The sequence below is a fragment of the Candoia aspera genome, chromosome 4 (assembly GCF_035149785.1).
Source record: "Candoia aspera isolate rCanAsp1 chromosome 4, rCanAsp1.hap2, whole genome shotgun sequence".
Taxonomy (NCBI): domain Eukaryota; kingdom Metazoa; phylum Chordata; class Lepidosauria; order Squamata; family Boidae; genus Candoia; species Candoia aspera.
In genome coordinates this window covers 83,852,888-83,873,244 of record NC_086156.1, presented here as the reverse complement: position 1 = coordinate 83,873,244, position 20,357 = coordinate 83,852,888, and the positions used below count along the sequence as shown (strand labels likewise).

The window sequence follows — 20,357 nt, the reverse complement described above, 5'->3', positions numbered from 1 at the left end:
AACAAAGATTAGCAAAAAGAGGAAATAATTAAATAACTATGGCTTTTGTACTGCCTTGATCATCAGGAGCTTATATGAGTTTTTAATTAGTGCTGCATTTTCAATAAGGCTATCTGTACGTGTTACTGATTCTTTCCTGGATAACGGGGAGATAATTGCAAGAAATCTGTTTGAGTTTTTCTTCTTCTTCTTTTTGTCAGTAAAGAAACGGCTGATATATTTAATCATGATGTAGAACTGCTGGCAGCTTTCTTGCAGCCCAGCCTTCATCTAATTACATTTCTAGGTTTTTAGCAAATTGAAAGGGAAAAATGGAGAAAGAAAATAATTAAAAACTGAAGAGAAAGTGAATATTAAAAAGGAGACATTAAAAACCCATACATGCTATAGCTTTCAAGGACATTGACTTAGAAATAAATTTGACACAAAAAGCTGTCAAAATGTTAGAACCAAAGACATGTCAAGGATCACAAAGTCTGCTGCAATTTTTCAAACAAACTATATGCCTCATACTGTTTAGTTGATCATTTAGAATGCCAGCCATAGGCTAGGAAGTAGAAGATTCCGTTGGCTCCCATGTGGATACCAATTGCCCACAGCAATTTCTCGAAGTACAACAGGACTTGTCAGATGACATTCAGAAGCCACCCCACTTCCCCTTCCCCGGGTGTTTGTGCTCATGGCAATTCATTGCTGCGTGTTCTGAGAGGCAGGCAGTACACATTCTGAGATTTCTTCTTCTTTCAACTAAAGTTCCACAGCTTGAAAAGCATTTGAAAAGTCCGATCTATAATACAGTAAAGAAATAGGGACCTTGTCACTCCCCTGCTAGACTGATATAGTCCACAGGCCATCTCCATTTAATCCTACCTCCTGTACAGCAAGCAAAGGGGGATTTTGGAAGGATTTTGCTGCTAAGGAGGTGTTAAACTCTTTTTTTTCAGTCTGCCCTCTGGGCAACAATGAACAGTCTGAAAAGTTCGTTGTTAGGTATATGGCACAGACTCTTATAGGTATCACTTAGTATGTAAATAGTCATGTTTTCTCCAACATTTTCACATGCAAAACTCTTGTAACGTTTTCATTTTTTAAAATACTGATTGCAATGATTCTCATTTAGTTGACAAAGGACTGGAGATTGAGGTAATATAAAATGGCTTAATACTGTATTTACATGAAAATAAGCCTGAACCTAATCTAATCCCCTCCAAAAAAGAACAAGACAAAAAAATTTAAATGGTCTGTAGTCAAGAAATAGGCCACAGACAACTAGAGCAGCCATGAAGGCCTTGAAAAGATATTCAAATGCCTTGATGTGTCTATACCTACAAAGATCAGAATCATGCAAGCCATGGTATTCCCTGTGACACTCTATGGAAGTAAAAGTTGGACTTCGAAGAAGCAGGATAGGAAGAGCATTGACACTGTTGAACTTTGGAGTTGGAGAAGACTCCTGAAAATAGGAGGATGACCAGCAGCAAGATGGATGGACTCAGTTACAGTGGCGATGAGTGTGCCATTGGGAGACCTGGAAGAGCAGGTTAGGGATAGATCATGGAGAAAATCTATCTACGTGGTTGCTAGGAGTCAAAAACAACTTGATGGCACTCAATTAATCAACGCTAGATTCTAGTCATAAATTATCCATTAATGCAGAAATTATATTATTGTTCCTCAATTCTTTGGAACAAATCAGCTTGGATGGTTGCCAGTCCCTACTGTCAAAAGCCATATACAAATGAAATGAGTCTCAGCTGTCTTATTGTAATATTTAATTTATTGTGGACTTGCAAAAGGTTAGTATTGGACAGATTTAGGTCTGATAATCCTAACTCAAATTCCAGATGAGCTCCTCTCATACTTCCTTTAAAAACAAAGACAGAAACAGTAGTGTACCAAACTGGCACAGTGCAGCACAAACATTTATGCAGTATTAAAAATGGCAGTTGAACTTACTGTTTGCATGATGAGACCAATTATGCAATCCAACATATGTCTGAAAAGAAGCAAGCTGCAGTGGTCAGTAGAAGTTTTCACCTACTAAACTAATATGGATAAAGAATTGCTCCTTTGATCACTACTGAAGTGAAAGCTTTTTTTTTTCTGGTTATGACAATTATGGTCCTGTCAAAATCCTATAAATAGAAATAGTAACAGGTTCTTTGTTGATAATTGCTTAGATAAATAGCCTCAGCAGGTGGCAGGGCCAAGCAGATCCTGACAGATCTCATAAACTACAAGTGGAGTAGGCTTTACTACCTGGGATCACCTGGGAATTCCTCAGAGCTATTGGCCAGAGTAGGAGTCATTTAAAAAAAAATCCCAATGAAACAGTATTTCCATAACACTTTAAAGAAAACTGTATGAATATGGTTACCAGGAATCAAGCTTAACTTCAGAGTGTCTTTATCATGTTACCCAAATAAATAACAGATTTGCCAGTTTATCCAATGCATATTTACAGACTTCCCTAGGACTTATTCCAAATTAAATACATATAGGATTGCCTCTACATTTAAGCATTTTTAAAATTTGAACTGAATTAAATAAGAAGGAATAAACAACAGAGAAATAAGGGGGCTTGATTTCTACACTGTGCTTGATGTAGGGCTGCTCTTGTGTGTGATGTGGGAAGTTCAACTGACCCAAAAATGCTGCAGTCAAGATAGTCTCCAGAATATTCTTTTTGAAATCTTTACACAGGTTGCCAATTTCTTTTCAAATATAATGTAGGGTGTTCTTATTGGTTTAATAGACCTCAGTTTAGTGGACTTTGGATATGAGATAGATAAATGAGGTAGATATGACACTGCACTCTCATTTAGCAGGCCAATCAGAAGGCTTTCTGTTAAATAGTGTATTTGTCTACTAAAGATATTCTTTATAAATGATGTCATTTATGCAAATAACAAATTGATGCAGATGATATAATTTGGTGTAGTGGTTAAGGTACTGGCCTAGAAATCGAGAGACTGAGTTCTAGGTCTCCCTTAGGCATGAAAGCCAGTTGGGTGACTTTGGGCCAGTCACTCTTACTTAGCCCAATCCTCTTCACAGGGTTGTTGTTGTGGAGAAAATAAGAGATAGGAGTATTAGGTATGTTCACTACCTTGAGTTGATTATCTATCTATCTCTCCCCTTGAATGGTCTGATAAATCTAGGTTTTGTAGTATCTTTTAAAGCCCTCAATGGCTTGGCCTCTACAGATGTTTACCTCCAGTAGTAGCCAGCCCATCTGGGTGCCCTTCAGGATTGAATTTTCTGTTGTTGCCCCGTATCTGTGTGGAACTTGCTTTGCAATACTATATGGGAGGGTGCCATCTACAATGGCCTTTAAAAACACCAATGGATTTTAAAAACACATCTCTGTCAGATGTCTTGTTTAATTATTTTTAGATGATTAACTTTTACAAAAATGATAATTTAATTCTATTTTGACATAGCATAATTTTGATGTATTTCACACATTTTAATTTATTGTGATTTAAATAAATAAACTAGCATGACAGGAGGCTTTCACTGCTGCAAAAATCCAGACAAGCAGTGAATGGCAGCAAAGAGATAGATACTGTAAACCCAACCCATTGCTGCCATCTAATGGTCATCTGAATGTTTGCAGCCAAATATAGTAGCCCTACCATAAACCATGATTTAGACATTTGTGGCTTGGGTTCACAGAACACACTAAGCACATTCATTCACATGCTTTGATCATTCACTGCTATGATCAAAGGAAGGCAAGGTGTCTTCCAGTTGAAAAGCTTCGCTAAACAATGTTGGCAATTACTGCTGTGCAGGGAAGACACTACCAGAGACATTCCTGCTCAAATTCCCATTTGTATATGGCCACCCACCTATCTGGGCACAAAATAAAAGCAGAGAATTTCATTAAAACAAAAACCAACGAAAACTGCACCAGGGCTCAATAAAAACCCAAAGCCTTTAGTCCAGGGTTTCTCAAACAGGATTCCATGGAACCCTAGGTTCTATGAGAGGTCACTAGGGGTTCCCTGGAAGATCATGATTTATTTAAAAAACTGTTTCAAATTCGGACAATTTCACATTAAAGAGGTATGTTCAAAGTCCCTCTTTGGGGGGAGATGGGCAGTAGTATAAACTTGAGAAGTAAATAAATAAAATAAAGTTTCATTATTTTTAGTTTAAGAACACTGTTAATGCATCTACACAGGCCTACCCATGAAATGAATATAGTAATTTTGTAATTTCTGGCCTGTATTTGAGCCTAAATGTGCAGGGGTTCCCCAAGGCCTGAAAAATATTTCAAGGGTTTCTCCAGGGTCATAAAGTTGAGAAAGGCTGCTTCAGTCACATACACCGATGCTAACATCCAGACCCCAAAGCCTGGGGGAAGAGCCAGGTCTTCATGGACTTGCCAAAGGCCAATGGTGTAAGGGCTGCCCTATTTCAGGAGGCGGCTTCATTGTTTTCACTGAAATTATGCGTGTTTTGTTCTCCTTTACCTCTCGGTGGCAGCATAATCTTTGACATACAGTATCTGAAATATTAGAAGATGGTTAAAAGCGTGTTTATGAATTCCTATTTGCCGGTCACCTTCCGTTGTAACTTACCCTAATAATAGCAATCGCTGCATTAAAAGCGGGCGTGCTTTTAACAAGCATACTGAATGCTTCTTTCGGTAATAATGCCCACGGAACAAGTTCCCACCTCTGATTATTTCCCTGTCTTCCTGGTATCTCCTGTAATATTCCCAATATTGTGCTTTTCGTTCCAACGAGGAACCTCGACGGTTTATTTCCTTCCCGCCACTTTTGCCGCGACATCTCCCCTCTCGCGCATGCGTAATACCGCCACCTCCCAGTCTCCTCCCCCGTCCGCCGTTGAATGAACGAGGCGTCGTGGCAACGTCATTAGAGAGTCCCGGATGTGTCAGGTCAGGGCGATATGAAGAGACCACAAGGGGACGGCTGCAGCTATTGCGTATCGTTTGCAGGTGAGGTGGAACGGGTGACAGGTATAACTCACCACATCGTAGGGACAAAGGGAGAAATATATAACGCTGGTAGGCAACTGGTTGCAAAATAATGAGCCAAAGGCCCTGACGCAAGAAGAAGGGGCGGGGCAGAAGGCTAGAAACCTCGGCTGAGGGTCGCGCATGCGCTATGGTGCAGTTTCTTCCATTCGGAGTGTAGCTCATGCGCCTTCATTCAAATGCTGGCAGAGATTGCGCAGGCGCCTTGCATGAAATCGTTGTGCGAAAGAGGGAGGTTCAGGTTAATTCCAGGGCACGCATGCGGTGCAAAAAGTTTGTGGCATGCTGCTCCTTTGCGCCTGCGCTGAAGGGAATGAAAGAGGAACAGTCATATCCTGCAGCTTCCTGGCTTTTCTTTCCTTCTCCTCCCACCTCTTTTCTGTCGCGCCTGCGTATAATGTTGCTGCAGGGGCCTTGCGGAATAATGATCCTGGTGCAGCTGCGTAAGGGGGAAAGGATTGCAAGACGGAGAGATGCTGCCAAATAGTGAGCTGTGAGTGCTGTTGCTGCTTTTCAAAAGGGGAAAAGAAGAAGTGGAGGGGACCAAGAATGCTAGTGGAGTGGGGACAGGAGTTATCTCATCCTCTTTCTGTAATTATCCCTGCCCCCTGTACTGCCAGGGTCAATGGTTTACTCTTGTTTATCTTGGTAAACAACAAAGTGGCAGAAGTTACTTACTGAGGCCAACAGGTAAGAGTCCTCATCCTGATCCCCCTTCCGGGAAGGCAAAGAATAAGGTTGAAACCTGGTGTAATATGGTAAACATGAAACTAAAAGGTGAAATGATGCTAAACCTCAGCAGTCTAGTATGATACTGTGGTTAAAGAAGGTAGCTTTACATTCTGATGAAGTTTGATGAGAATGAAACCTGGGCAGGCCGTAGGCAAGAAGCTTGCCCTTTTCTCATCTTTAAAAATTTAATTAAGTTTTGCACATTTTGTAAGCTTAAGCAACTTTATGTCAGGGTTACTGCTACTGAAGGGATAGAAATACACTGTGACCTGGACAAGATGATTTTTTAGTATTTCCACTATACAGTTTTCCTGTTTACAGGCTGTATAGTTGCTTTAAATTTGCACTTGAAAACTTAGATGAAGCAGATTAAAAATCTACCTGCCCATCTTCGGTGCCTTGTCTTCTCAATCAGAGATCTGATAAATGTGTAAAACTTTTTTTGGAATTCTTAATTAATGGGTGCAATATTAATGATTTTGTAAAATAGAAAACAGTGGAATTTACATAGCTACTATACAGAAATGATCTTAGATAACAGGTAAGTGGGCTTCTAAATTAACAGATGTGGCTTCTGTGTTGTGCCTTTGGAGGATAACTTCTAGCAGGTGTAGCTTCACTTGACAGCATTACAAAGCTGTCAAAAATCTGCAAAGTTGTGTCTGCTACAAATCTCCTGCTCTGCAGACTTTGAAATCATGGGACCCTGTTTTGAACCTGCTAGTAGTAATGTCAGATCAAATCTTTAAACATAGACTCTGTCCAGCATCTTAAGTCTTTGATGTTTCTGCCTTTTTTTTTTTGGCTTGGCAGTACGCTTTGGGAGCATATTTGTAACTTACCAAGCAAAATGTTCCTGCATTGTAGAACCAGAGTCCAATAAATCAAAGTATGGATTTGAATTAAAGAGAATCTGATTATCAAGAGACAGTAATCATTGAGATTGTGGATTTTGATACAGGTTCAAGTCGATTCTTAGCAGTAGAAGCTAATGGGGACCAGGTAGAGCCTGTATCATGTGACACATTGAGCCACAAACTTATCAACTGAGCATATTGTATGAACCCAGCCTGTGTGGATAGTTTATGGCACAGTATATCATACAAACTGAGAAAATTAGGCAACTTATATAAACCATGGCTTAGATAACTGTGGGTTAGTATGTCGTGCAAACAGTACCTGTTGTGCAGAAAACTTGGAGAGAATGCTGTGTATACTGCTTTTGCTCCTGAGGAATAAGTAGAATATAAATCTAACAAATGAATACATAATCTGCCAAAGTTTAGATTGAGTAACATTTAAAATGATTAAGGTACGTTTAAAAGTAAGGTGACTTGATTTAAAGATAAGCAGTGAACTGGCCAAGTTTGTAGACAATAGCAAACTGTATGAAATGGTGAAATCCAAAAGTGACTGTAAAGAGTTCCAGAAGAATCTCTTTAAATGTGGTGACTGGTCAACCAAATGGTAAATGAGGTGTAGTTTAAGCAGTGCGAAGTGATGCATATTAGAGCAAAAGCCACTCCTAACTTTACATTTACACAGATAGGGCCTGAGCTGTCACAGTTAACAAGGGAAAAGATCTTGAGGTCCATAGTAGACAGCTCAGTGAAGATATCAGTGTGCAGCAGCAGTGAAAAAGGCAAATGCTATAGTAGAGTTTATTAGAAAACGGATTGAAAACAAAACTGCTAATGTTGTAATGTCATATGAATCTACTGTATATCTGCATCTGGCATGCTGTATACAGTTTTGTTTGCCACATATGGGGGAAAAAACATAAGCTCAGAAGGGCACACATACACACAAAATGACTGGGGAGGTCAAGTATCTTCCTATGAGAAAAAGCTAGAATATTTGTGACTCCAGCCTGGCAAGAGGTAACAGGGTAGGGACATGACTGAGGTGTAAGACATGGAGAAAATGGACAGGAAGAGTTTTCTCCCTCTTAAAATATTATGACAAGGGATCATCTGATGATGCTGATTTAGAAGCTTTAGAAGGGCAAAAAAACCCTTTATTGAGCATACAATTAATCTTTGGAATTCATTACCAGTAGACTGGTGATGATCACTATCTTGTATGGCTTTAAAAGGGGATTGAATAAATTCATGGAGAACAAGTCTTATCAAGTGATACTAGTTAAAGGCTCACTATTACGTCTGGTTGAAGGCAGCATGCTTCTAAATATCAGTGGAAGGGGAACAACAATGGGAAAAGAGAATATCTTGGTTGCCTGTTTGTGAGAATCCAGAGCCATATGGTTGGCGACTCTGAGAATTCTGGCCTTGGCCTGATCCAACAGGCTATTTTTATGTTCTTCTCTCTCCTTCATAAATACTGCTAGAAGTGCATCTCTTAGTTAACCATGGTAACTTGCCTCAACAAATGTGTTCCCCGACTTGTATGTATTGAGGCTTGCTCTTGAATGTACTTCTGGGGTAAGTTCTAGAGCTACTGTCTGTTGCTACTGTAAGGAAGGGAACAATGTAATTTTGGGGGGAAAGAGCTCAATTCACCCTATTCATATATTGGTAGTGAGTAGAGGAGGAAGTTGGAGGGCAAAATATTGCAAGAACTGGAATGATAGGAACCATTATATCATGCTATGAGCAATTCTTAAAGTGTGGTAAGGACACACCTGAATGGATTAGAACTAAGACATCTGTGCGGCAGAACTCTGGATGACAACCAGAGGGCATCAAAGAATTGGGATTTTTTATCTTTCTTCGCTATCATCAAATGGTCATCTGTGATTTTCCAGCTCAAATCTGGTAGTCCTAAAATAAATTATCCGTTGAAGGCAGTGGCAGCATCAAGGCTTGTGTGGAAGTGATAGTCTTTAAAAGTAGATTTTTAAATTGCTACTCAATGGTAAATTATAATGAGTATGAATTGTTTCAAAATGATCCATCAGGAAAGCTTTTGTAAATTGTTTTTTGCTTATTGCTTAGACTTTAATACTATTGATATGTATGCTTAGATGTAAAAGTAATAGTAATTTTTGAAAAGTTAATTTTCAAGACAGTCTTAGAAATCCAAAATAATGGTCACTTTGAAATGGTACGTAGTCTGCTGTACGAAGAGCTAATGAGGTAGGGATGTTCTAAAATAATGGGTTATGAAATAGACTGAAAGTGCATAATGGAATGAGTAGTTCAAGCTGTGGAATGAACTGGTTTAAAATATGTGGGATTCCCTTTGGGCCTTCTGAGAAGGACAAGTGAGATAGAGTCAGGACTGGTTTATTCTCAAATGTAATTAAAACACACTTTTGGACTTGCATAGAATAGGAAATCTAGGAAAACAAAACAACCCACCCAAATCTATGTTCTTTTAATCCCTGATGCTGAAACGTTAAACAGAAGGCCCAACAAAAGGATTTGTGGCTAAGTTTTTATCATTTTAGATAGCAAATTGAATTAATTTTTAGATTATTTTCCTGTTTAAAACATGCCCTGCCTATTCCATATAAATTGGCCAGGAGGAATACTAAGCCAGAATCTCTTCCTGAACTTGATAATTCTGAATGTGCAAGGAATATGTTAAGTAGGGGAGCATTCAAACATTGAGTCTGTTCTGTAGACTAAAGCAGTACATATTTTAGCAAATTTTCATCTTCATCTTCTTTGATGGCTAATTGGTCAGAGAGGGTAAAACAGCTTAATTGCTTAATCAAAGAAGTATCAAGTATTGCAAGTTGAATGTTTAAGTATTTTTATCCACTTCTTTCTTTTCTTTGGGAATAATCTGTTTATGTTTTCTGAATAAACAAGGGTGAAATCTAAAAAGACTATATGGCTGAATCTTTATCTTTCTTGTGTATTGCTGCTCTGTTCAGGAAATTGTTCTTGTTTAGCATTCTCAAAGAAAATCAGACTTTAAGGTTACAAATTTAGATATCCATTTGCAAGTTATTCTAAACAAGAAAATCAAGAAAAAAACATCAGTATCAATAATATATATTTACTGTATTTCATGCATAATGTGACACGCTGCTTTTATTTCTTTATATTTTTATTCATTGCTGTGAATTTTGTGTTCATACTGTTGACATTGAATTAGACAACTTATGGCTGCCATGAAACATATTTATACACCTTTGAGACCCTTATGAGTATATAAATATTTAGCTAGTTCTCAAACTCTGTGTAATTTGCCCTCCTAAATTACTAGTTTTTTCATAATTTCAGCCCGGCCATTTTTTTCTCATTATGACAGGCCTATGAGGAAAGTTGGACTGAGAGATTATAATTGGTCCAAAGTCATCCAGTGAGCTTCTATGTCTGGCAACTGTCCTCCCTGGTCTTAGGGTAGCATTTTAACATTGTTTGTCCAGTGATGCTGGTTCTCAGAAGCTTTTATTAGTCCCTCAGTTTTTGCTGCTTATCAACCAGAGGGAATATTTGTTGCTGTTTAACTCTCAATTTGCATGATTAAACTTGTTCCAGTAAAAAACTGCACAACAGGATCTGAAAAATATCAAGTGGATGCACATCCAGAATTTACTTTGCACAGCAAGGCAAATTCTTTGATACTCTTTTTAAAAAAATAAGAAGAAAATACAACACAACTAAGGATGCTGTTAGCTTTGATTTACGTTTATTTCAGAAAGACTCAGAAAAATACACTATGGGTGTATTTTTGAGTTTTTAATTGCCTTCTGTGCTACATTTAGAAATGCATATGGTTCTAGTCCTAGGGAAAGTATGCATATCCATTCCTTTAAAAAAATTGACAGTATTTTAACTAGTATTGGGAGAATGCTGCACTGACTACTTGTTTTGTTTATCTGATTAGCATTCCCCAAACCAAGGCTTTAGGAAGGAAAGAGTTTGGTGCAGTACTTTATAATGTGAAATGAATTTTATGTTGTGAAAGCTAAACTAGAGCCAGATCATACAAGTACTTGGCAAAGAATCTACTATAAATTACTCACTCATATTTTAAGTCAGCCCTCCCTAGTTCCATTTGCCTTCTGCTGTAAAACAAAGTGATAAAGCCCATTTATTTATCCCTTAATTATAATCCCTTTTCTGCTATGCTTTCATATACTTCTGTACTGAAGAGACAAAGTAGTTAGTTCCTCCATAGGGACCAGTTAATCAAGCGGACAGAACAAACATTATTTGGTTCAGATTAACTTAAACATTTGCGAGGGCTCCGTAACAGTTACTAGCACTTAAAGTAAAAACAATACAGAAAATAAAATAGCCTTCTTGTTGGCCTTTCCCGCTGTTACCGTTCACCAATGAATTTAACTTACCTTTGCTAAAATTATCATATTATCAGTTTCTTCAACATTTTTTGCTTTGGCTAATCATACCTCATTCCAATCCCTCTAAAACATCCTTCTTTCTTTGTTTTCTCTACTTGGCACATCTTCTACCTGTGCCTTACTGCACATAGAGTATATGTATTGCATTAAGCTACATGCTTCACCATGTCTTGCTGAATAAACTAGGATTGGTTGGATTCACATACAATGTTAAACTGCGAACAGTGGTTTATGAACTGTAGTTGCTAGGTTCACACAGCATCTAAACCAAAATCAGTCAAATTAGATTATGGCTTAATGTGGAGGTTCTAAAACTCTGTGGGCCATGAGTCCTCAGAATGATAAATGAATCTGTGTAATGATTTCATGTGTGTTAGGGTTAGGCAACAAATCAATATACCACTTTTAGTAATTGAGTTTTAATATATAGCAGATAAAACAATGATAGAATCTCACAAGTGTATGAAATAAAAAACCTTTACTTTAGAAATAAATAATAAAACAATCCAATTTAAAAAGACATTTTTAATGGGAAAGATGAACTTGCTTAGTTTTGCATGATTCCTGGAATCTGGCTTTTACTTTTGAGATGGCACCTTTTATTTTGTAAACCACATTTATTTTGGATTGGTATTTGTTCTTTATAGTAGCAGTTGTTAAAAAAAAAATCTAACTTTAAGGCTGACTTGTCCAGGCGGAGCAGGAGCTAATTCTGATGGCAACTCAGCCTTGTGTGTGCAGGCTGTCTGGCTTGTACAGGCAAAGCCAGAGAGATCTGTTAGGCTTCTTGCCTGGGGAGAAGCAAATCAAGAAAGCACAGGAAGTCCAGACCTCCTGTGTCTGGGGTAATCATTCCCAAACAGAGCTTTCAATAAGTTGTTCTGTTAAGGATATTTGTTGCCGTTGACAGTAGCCAAGCCAGTCTACAAGCCATGCAAGTGCGGGAATGTGGAATGCTTCTCTGCGCCCCCATTGGCAAGACACAGTTGCAGCTGCAAAGGAAGGAGGAGGACCACTCAAACGTGCCTTTAAAATGATAGGCCAGTCTGCCACCAAGGGCCCTTCCCAAAGGCCCAGAGTGGCTCACTTCATATCAACATTTTTTAAGTTTATCTCTTTGGAAGACTGTGTTCTAGGAAACCAGGCTTTCCCTTCTCCTTCATAAGCACAAACTAAGGGAATGACACAAATGGTAAGGTTAGGCCTTATGCTCTACTGCTAATGCGCTGTGTCAGTTGATAGCAAACAGCTAATTAATTTGCTGTTCCTTGAACTGCTTGCCACAGCAAGTTCCAAAAGGGAAAAAAAAAGCATAAATTGGCACTAAAACATTATCTGGGACCTGCAACCAACCAGGGCCTCCTGCGATTATGGCAAGCACTGACTGGCAGGTACATCTTAACAGATTTGCCTGTTTATGAGGCAGAGTATTCCCAAATAGTTGGATCTTGTTGTGAATAAGAAGTAGGGCTGCCAAATCTGAGCTTCAAAAAAGGCTATCAAGGAGATCTGTTGGTTTATTTATTAGCTTTATATTCCATCTTTCATTCAGAAGGTGGTGTGCATAATGCTACCTCCTCATATTATTTTCCCACACAGCAACTCTGTGAGGCAGGTTGAACTGAGAATGACTGGCCCAAAGTCACCCAGTGGGTTTCCATGGTTCAGGGTGGGCTAGAACCTCGGTGTCCTTCTTCCTGGCCCAATTCCATATCTCGTTGCTACCATCTAGTTGTCATCACTAAGATCTTTAAATCTGTTAGTTCTAGTTAGAACAGTGTTGTGTCTTATTGTGACCTGGACGTCTGGTGTGTGTCTATATGTGTGCATGTGCAGAAAAAAAGAGAGCAAACGTCTTTCTAGGTTAGGAGATGAAATCAGTAGGTGACTGCATTGTTTGGATTCTCTCTCCCTCCTCCCCCTCCCTTTGCTGACATTATTTTGGAACCTCTTCATTAGGACTGTATATCTCCTTTGACACTGGGAAAAATATAGATATGTGGAGGGTGGGGAACAGTTAGCATTGTGGAGTGGAGTCGTTTGATCTGAAATTGAAGGTAGACTTCAGGACACTGGGAATTACAATAAGCATGGGGTTACTCTTTCCTCAAGTGATAGATGTTTAATATCCCCAGAAACCAGGCTGAGGTTAGGCACCTGTTTTACAGCCAAAGCTGAGGAAATCAATCAGACATAGTAGCAGTACATCTTTTGCCACTGGGCCATCATGGTGTTCTCCTCCCCTCTCTCCCTCAACCTGCTTGCTGCAGATGCCTCTGCTTTGGACATAGCCTCCTTTAACTCTGTTGCCAAGCATTCACTGCTAGGATCACAGCTTTTTTCTGCACCTCCACATCCCCCATAACTGCTAATGAAACAAGCAAAGGGAAGCAGACAAAAGGGAGCTTGTTCTTTTAAGAGCTTCTGCTAGGCGATTATCAGTAGGGAGTACATGGACTAGAGTGAGCTTTGCGGATTTGGGCTGGGGGCATTTATCCTGGACAATGCAGGTAGGAAGGAGGCAGCCACAAGGCTTGCACGTATAGAACTGGAACTGTGTCAGAACTTGCTTCAGGCTTGCTTGGATAAGCTTTGTGTATTCAAGCCCCCCAAATTTGTAGTCCCCTCAAATTTGCTCAGGCCTTCCCAGCCATGGCACATAATTTGAGATCCGCTGGCTTAATACGATACCTGAACCCAGCTAAGGTAGCATCTTAGACCATGGCTCACTGTGCCATGTTAGAAATGGTTCATAACTATTATATAAACACTAGGATTTAGTAATGTGCAAAGGGTGAATGAGCTAGATTTCCTAAGATAAAGTTTGTCCTGCATTGACATTTTTATAGCAATTTGTCCCATAGTCTGAGCACTAGATTTGCAGTAGGGAGATTCTGTGTTAAGTTCAAGAAAAGAAGAATTGGCTGTTCTGGATCAAAAAACTTGAGAAAATGGCTAGGGTACTAGAGCCTTGCAAAACTTCTGGAAGATGGTATACATTAGCCTTCCCCAACCTGTTACCCTCCAGTTCCATCTTTTGTCAGGTTACTTTTCCCCATTAAAAAATTACATAAAGCTTACATTCTTGAATCCTTGTAGATTGTATTTGGTATTGACAATTGAATACAAAGATGACAGAAGCCTCCCTCAGACTGTCAGAGAGCGGGGTCCCTCTTTCAGGCCTAACTGATATCCTACTCTGTGGCAATGGTGCAGCAGAGGGCTTGCTCCATTGCTGCCATAGTGTTGGCATAGAACAGGCTGGTGATAATTTTGCGTTCTATGCAACATCTCCATCAAGAGTTTGGGGGAGGCGGTTGGAACAGTTGAAGGATCCCTGTGAGCAATTTTCATCATCCTCTACAGAATAAACCAATCAGATTTGCTTCAACATGGACTTCAGTGCTGGGTCATAGGGAAATAAATCTGGGCAAATCGTTGTCCTGTTCATATTGATTCTTTCTGCTTGTACATATTGAGAATGTAGAGAGATGAGAGCTACCGCTTGCCTGCTTAACCTTTGCCCTTCCTTTCTGATTCAGTCAGCTTGTTTGGGACTGGCTGCTGGGCCCATGGTTAAGAGAGGTGCCTTTTTATGTGCAGGATGTGCTCCTGCCAGCTTAAAGGAGGTATTTATTGAAAAAGCTCTCCATGACCCAGATTATATTTCTAAATATAGGCCTAACTCATATATTCCATTCTTGGGTAAGGTGATTGAGAAAGTGGTGTCCTTGCAGTTCCAGTTTTCTGGATCAACCTCAGTGTTTCATCTGAGATATGGTACTGAGACTACTTTGACTGTCTTGATGGATGATTTGTGCTAGAAGTAGAGAGGGGAGTGAAACCCTATTAGTTCTCTTGGACTTCTTGGCGTGTTTTGATACAATCAGCCATGGTATCCTTCTGGACTGTCTGGGCTTGGGAGCATTGTTTTGGAATGGTTCTAGTCCAGTGCAAAAATTCTGTCCTCAATGATAGTACTACTGAGAAAGCGATGACTTCTGTTTAATGCCTACATAATTGTCCTGTGGTGTTCCCCAGGGTTATAACATGTCTGCTGTGCTGCTTGATATGTACATGAGACCACTTGCTGATGAAACCTAATTCTAGTGCACTCTTCCTTCTGACTCTATAGAAGCAATCACTAGATTGCTTAAACTTGATAATGGCTGAATGAGGGACAACGAGCTGAAATGTGGACATGACAAAAGTGCTGTTAGTAAGGAGAAAGCTGCATTCTGGAAATAAATGATGCTTTTTGAGATGATGTTCAGAGAGGGGAGACGTGCTGCTTCAGAGTGCTCTTTGACTACCAGCTGTCACTGGATTTGGAACTGGTGGCTGTGACAAGGAGTGCACTTCCATGGTTATTGTTAGTGTAGCATTGCTGTGAAAATGATTGGTTACTTGACCAACAAGAAAGGCTCTTCTGAAGATGCCTCAGCTGCTAGAAGCTTGACTTACAGATATGTGGGAAATTCTTTTAACTGTTAATTATTTTTATTTTAATTGTACTCAGTTTATTATGTTTTATACTGTGTATTTTTTTGTATGCCTTCTTGAATATTGAATAAACAGAAATGCTGGGTATAATTAAATAATAAACATGATCCATAGATTCTGAAAATACCCATGGATTTCATACAGGTACCTTGTTTCCCATATTGGTCTATTACTAAAAACTAAAATCTTGGACATGATTTCTTATACCTCATTAGTTCAGTTGTGGGCCAGGCAACCAGTTTGCCCAGAACATTGAGAATTTTCTGAAATCCAAGAATCATTTATCTTACATGGAAGCTAAAATTACTTTTCTAAGTGAGAAACTCCCTGTTGGATAGGTGATTTGCATTGCTAAACAAATAGTGCACTAATCAACTTTCTCTTCTTCTCCAAATAAGCAAGAAACTAGTTTTATTGGTGGCCCTCTTTGACAAGTGAATAGGGAATGAAAACTAAAATCCTATTACTGCCTGCATTAAACAGCCTGCTGCTAGATTTCACAATGCCATGGATGCCGCTTATTTACCTTGCCCTTTTCCTTGGGATGCTAGTAATTCAGAAGGCTGAGTAGTACCTTCCAGGAACCAGTGATTATTAGCATACTGCTTAATGCAAGAACTTCTTATAAACAGGCCATGTCTCAGCAAAACTTAATTGTCCTTAGTAGTATAATAATTTTTCTTCTCCCACCCCCCCCCTTTCCCCCCAGTATAGACTAGGAAAACCTGGTGAAGGAAAGTAATAACCTATGCTGTGTCTAAAGCTAGTGTTTTTGGGGGGAAATTGTCAGCTTGGTGTTAATGCTACTGAATAATAACTACAGCTGTTGACAAGGTTGTTCTGTAGATCTTAATATTGCATGACTTCAGACTATAGCCTGTGACTTCAGAAACTGGAACTCCAGTACTGCAAATATTGCAACTGGGAATCTAGGAATAGATTCGTCTTTTCTGCTAGTCCAGATTCTACAGATTTGAGGTATGTATATGGAAACAGACTACTGTATACATGTGCACTATTATTTTAGTTGCATATGTAACCATGTGAAGTTAACATAGTAGCCATTGATAGAGCTGAGGATCTTTGTGTTAACTGGAGTCTTGACAAGTTCTAACTTCGGCTCCGTGAGTTAATTTGAGTACATAACCATTCTTTGTCAAATTGGCTTATTGATTATGATGTTGGAATGCTTTTGTTTAAATAGTATTTATTGTCTCTTATGTTGGCTTGGTTTGTGTCCTAATACGAATATTTTTTAAATATTCTGATTTCTGATTATGGCTATCTTAGAAGGAAACAAACATACTGTAAGATATATGTTGCATATAATCCATCTGACTTTTTATAGAGATGTCTGGCTAGTGTGGAATATTAAGAGCTGCCTTTCTAAGATAATGGTGTTGCCTTGCCTGCCGATATTGGGGTGGGGTTTGCTATATTTCACTGTATTGATAGGACATATGTGTGAGATTAAAAGAATAACCTTTTCTAAAGAAAAGAATTTCCCACTTGTCTTCTCCTGCTGTAAATTAGGATATTTGGTTTCATACTCAATAATTATATTAATAATTGGCTCATGAATTCTTAAAACCTTAAAGAAATAATTCTTCATTTTTGTTCATGTATTTTGAAATGTTTTACTTCTTTAGGTGTTGGTTCACTGCTTCTGCCTTCTCTCTGTCCAGCTTGATTCTTTCTATGTTGCAGCTAAATGTCCCCCCAGGAAGGCTATATTATTTGGGCATCATCTAGTTATCTTCAGCTCAGAACAGTCAAAGGCAGTGCTGCTAAACTTTATGGTTGCAGAATATTGCCTCAGCGTCATTTTCACACCCACATGAGTGTACTTTATCTTACCCTAATGTACAGTGGCTCTGTAGCAATTAATAGAGCTCTGGCAATTTTTTTTAAAGCATTAGTAACTATTTTTATTTCTTGTTCATTAAGTAACTGTTCTCCCCCCCCCCCAGCTTTTTTACAGCTTGATTTTCAAAGTCTTTGTCCTATTTTTCCCTGTATACATCTTTCCACTAATTATATGCACAGTCTGTTGCCATTTTTTTTTACTGGTTCTGTTGTATGTTATAGTTAGTTTGTTTGCAATTTTCCCACTTTTTCCCACTTTTAAAATCCCTAACACCTTTCTCTTTTATTAAAGGTTTCATATTACAGGTGACATCACTGTCTATGGTGTGGGTGTCTCCCTGATCCATTTCCATTTCTGTCTGCTAATATTCTATGGACCCAGCTGACCAGGTGCAGTAGGTATCAAGGCTTGTTTTTTTTCCCTTTTTTCCTTTTTGCTTTTGCTTCATCAAAAAATACTGATCTTACACTGTAGTGACTCAAGTTACAATTATCACCTAAAATATGGCAGCATTTTTTTTCTGTATTCTTACATGATAAACTGTAACATTTATCATGTCCTACGACATGTGCTGAATTATAGTTGTGCAAGACAAGATGCATCCAAAATCTTTCTGCATGGGCACATGTTGAAAAGAAATGTTTTGAAAATGAAATTTGCATTGGAGGAGTTTGCCTTGTGTTGTTTTTCTCAAAAGATCTAGGCAACATATTGTAACTTGAACTTTGGCAAACCTCCATAGGGGAAAAAAATGGTGCTGCCAACTGTTAAATTTTCTCTCCATTTCCTTCTTACTGAAATTTGGAATGTAGCTATACTTATCGATAGAAGTTTAACATTGCAAGGTCATGTAAGAAAGAAGAAGGTGATTGTCTTTGCTTTGTCATGATTTCATGTTATACCATGGCCTGGTTCTGTGTAACTGGTGTCACATACCCACCTACTGTATACGTATGTCAAAAATCAGAAGGAATCTGATAGCCCCTTTTCAGACGTAACAAATGTTATTCAAAGGCACAAGCTTTTGTGAACTGTAGCTTATTTCATCAGATGCATGTCTGTGTATGTGTGCTTGCATGCATATTTATGGATTACAAGCTTACGCTGCACTTCTGTGTTTGTGTTCGGCCCATGAAGTGAATAGGATTCTGAGTAGACATGTATAGGATTGCACTGATCATTCCTTTCGAGGCAGTGCACATTTTTCTTATCAGCTTTTCTGGCCCAAGCAATATTTTCCAACATGTTTAAAAATACTACAGTCATGAAGATATGCTTCCTTTTTTTTTTTAGATGACTAGAATATGGCATATCAGTAATTAAAGTAGTGCAGCTCTCAAAACCTGTTTTAGCATTGAAGCTGATGCTTGGAATTTGTGAAGTAGAAGTAAAAGAATGTATTCCTTGCCCTCACTATTGAGGCACCAAAACCACCTGTTCATTTAATTTACACCTGGCAGGTGGTTTCTAAATTAGGGTAAATATTTGCATATTGAATTCTGTACATCTAATATTTGATACAAATCAGGAGAATTTTGTGCATCTAATGTTTGATACAAATCAGTTGCTATGGCCATGGAGGGGGGAAAATAGATTCTCTCTTTTTTTTTTTAGATTTTTTAATCCTGCCTTTATTATTATTTTTATAAATAACTCAAGGCGGGGAACATACCTAATCCTCATGCATCCTCCTATTTTCCCCACAATAACCACCCTGTGAGGTGAGTTGGGCTGAGAGTGAGTGACTGGCCCAAGGTCACCCAGCCGGCTTTCATGCCTAAGGTGGGACTAGAATTCACAGACTCCTGGTTTCTAGCCTGTCGCCTTAACCACTAGACCAAACTGGCTCTTTTTCTTTTTTTACCTCTAGCCCTCTGAATAATGAGTACAGTGGATATGTCGCAATAGAAAATGTGTTTTTGCATGCAGATGGAGTATACAGGGTCAGGGGATTTTACCATTATAATTTATGGCATATTATTTAATTTGAACCTTTAATCTAAAACCTGTGTTATGTTTTTGGGTATATGAAATAATATGCTGAACACACATATATTGTATCTCCTAACAAAGCAGGATGGTCTCTGAGTCCTTGGAAATACCTTTTCCATGCATTAGTACTTTCTTCAGATAATCTCATGAGAACATATCTACTTGTCCTAAAAGCTTGCTGCTCAGAGGAGCAAAACTCATGCAGTATTCCAGGAATAAGGAGTTTTAATGTTTAGATGGCTTTTTGGAGGCTTAAATCCTTGTATAAAATCGCAGGGCTTTTTTAAAATTAAGAAAAAGGGACGACATTGAAAAATAATGCTAATATAGTTAAATAACAGAAATAAGGATTATACATATGGCAGGAAAATGTTGTTTTATAAAAGAGAATCAGGTCAAAGTGAAAGAAAACATGCCACAAAAATATAATCTCTGAAAAGCTAAAGTGAGGTGACAAGACAAGAATAGGACAGATTTAAGAGTGCTTCTGTTGATACAGTTATATGTGCTTGTTTAAGTAAAATGAAAAGCAGGGACTAAACCTTAGCAGGAATTTTTGTTTTCATTAAAAATACAAAGATTTATGGGGTACAGCTTATAATAGCAACAAAATAGCGTGTAGTGCTTTCTTTTCATTTTTGTCATATATTTTCTGCTGTACAGAGTAGATCTTTAATTTATCTGTTTTAATAACAAAATAGCAGTGGGGACATTGAAAAATGAGTTTAAATATGTAGGAACAAGGTATAAGCAAGTACAATTTCATACACAATAATCTAACAACAAAATAATAATAATAGCAATTCAGCATAATGGCCTTGAAAATTGAGCCTTTTGATATAAATTAGAATAAATGGAGCCATACATATTAATTTTTAATTTTTTTCAACAAAATTTATTTATTTTACTTTTTTAAGTATTTTATTTACAATACACTGAAGAAAGCAAAATACATGCAACTTTGTTTAATTAAC

At 38.3% G+C, this 20,357-nt stretch overlaps 1 protein-coding gene across 9 annotated transcripts in view; it reads left to right on the top strand.

Annotated features, from left to right (window-relative positions):
* Positions 1 to 4,878: 4,878 nt before the first annotated feature.
* SPOP (speckle type BTB/POZ protein) overlaps positions 4,879 to 20,357 on the top strand; it is a 57,430-nt gene continuing 41,951 nt past the window's right edge. Inside the window, exons 1-2 of one of the 9 annotated variants that reach the window (XM_063300842.1) lie at positions 4,879 to 4,972; positions 17,683 to 17,780. The gene's annotated coding sequence lies outside the window, so the exon portion shown is untranslated. Of the gene's footprint in view, positions 4,973 to 5,314; positions 5,505 to 5,527; positions 5,702 to 17,682; positions 17,790 to 20,357 lie in introns of those variants that run through there. The other 8 variants (XM_063300839.1, XM_063300841.1, XM_063300840.1 and 5 more) reach the window with 8 other exon arrangements.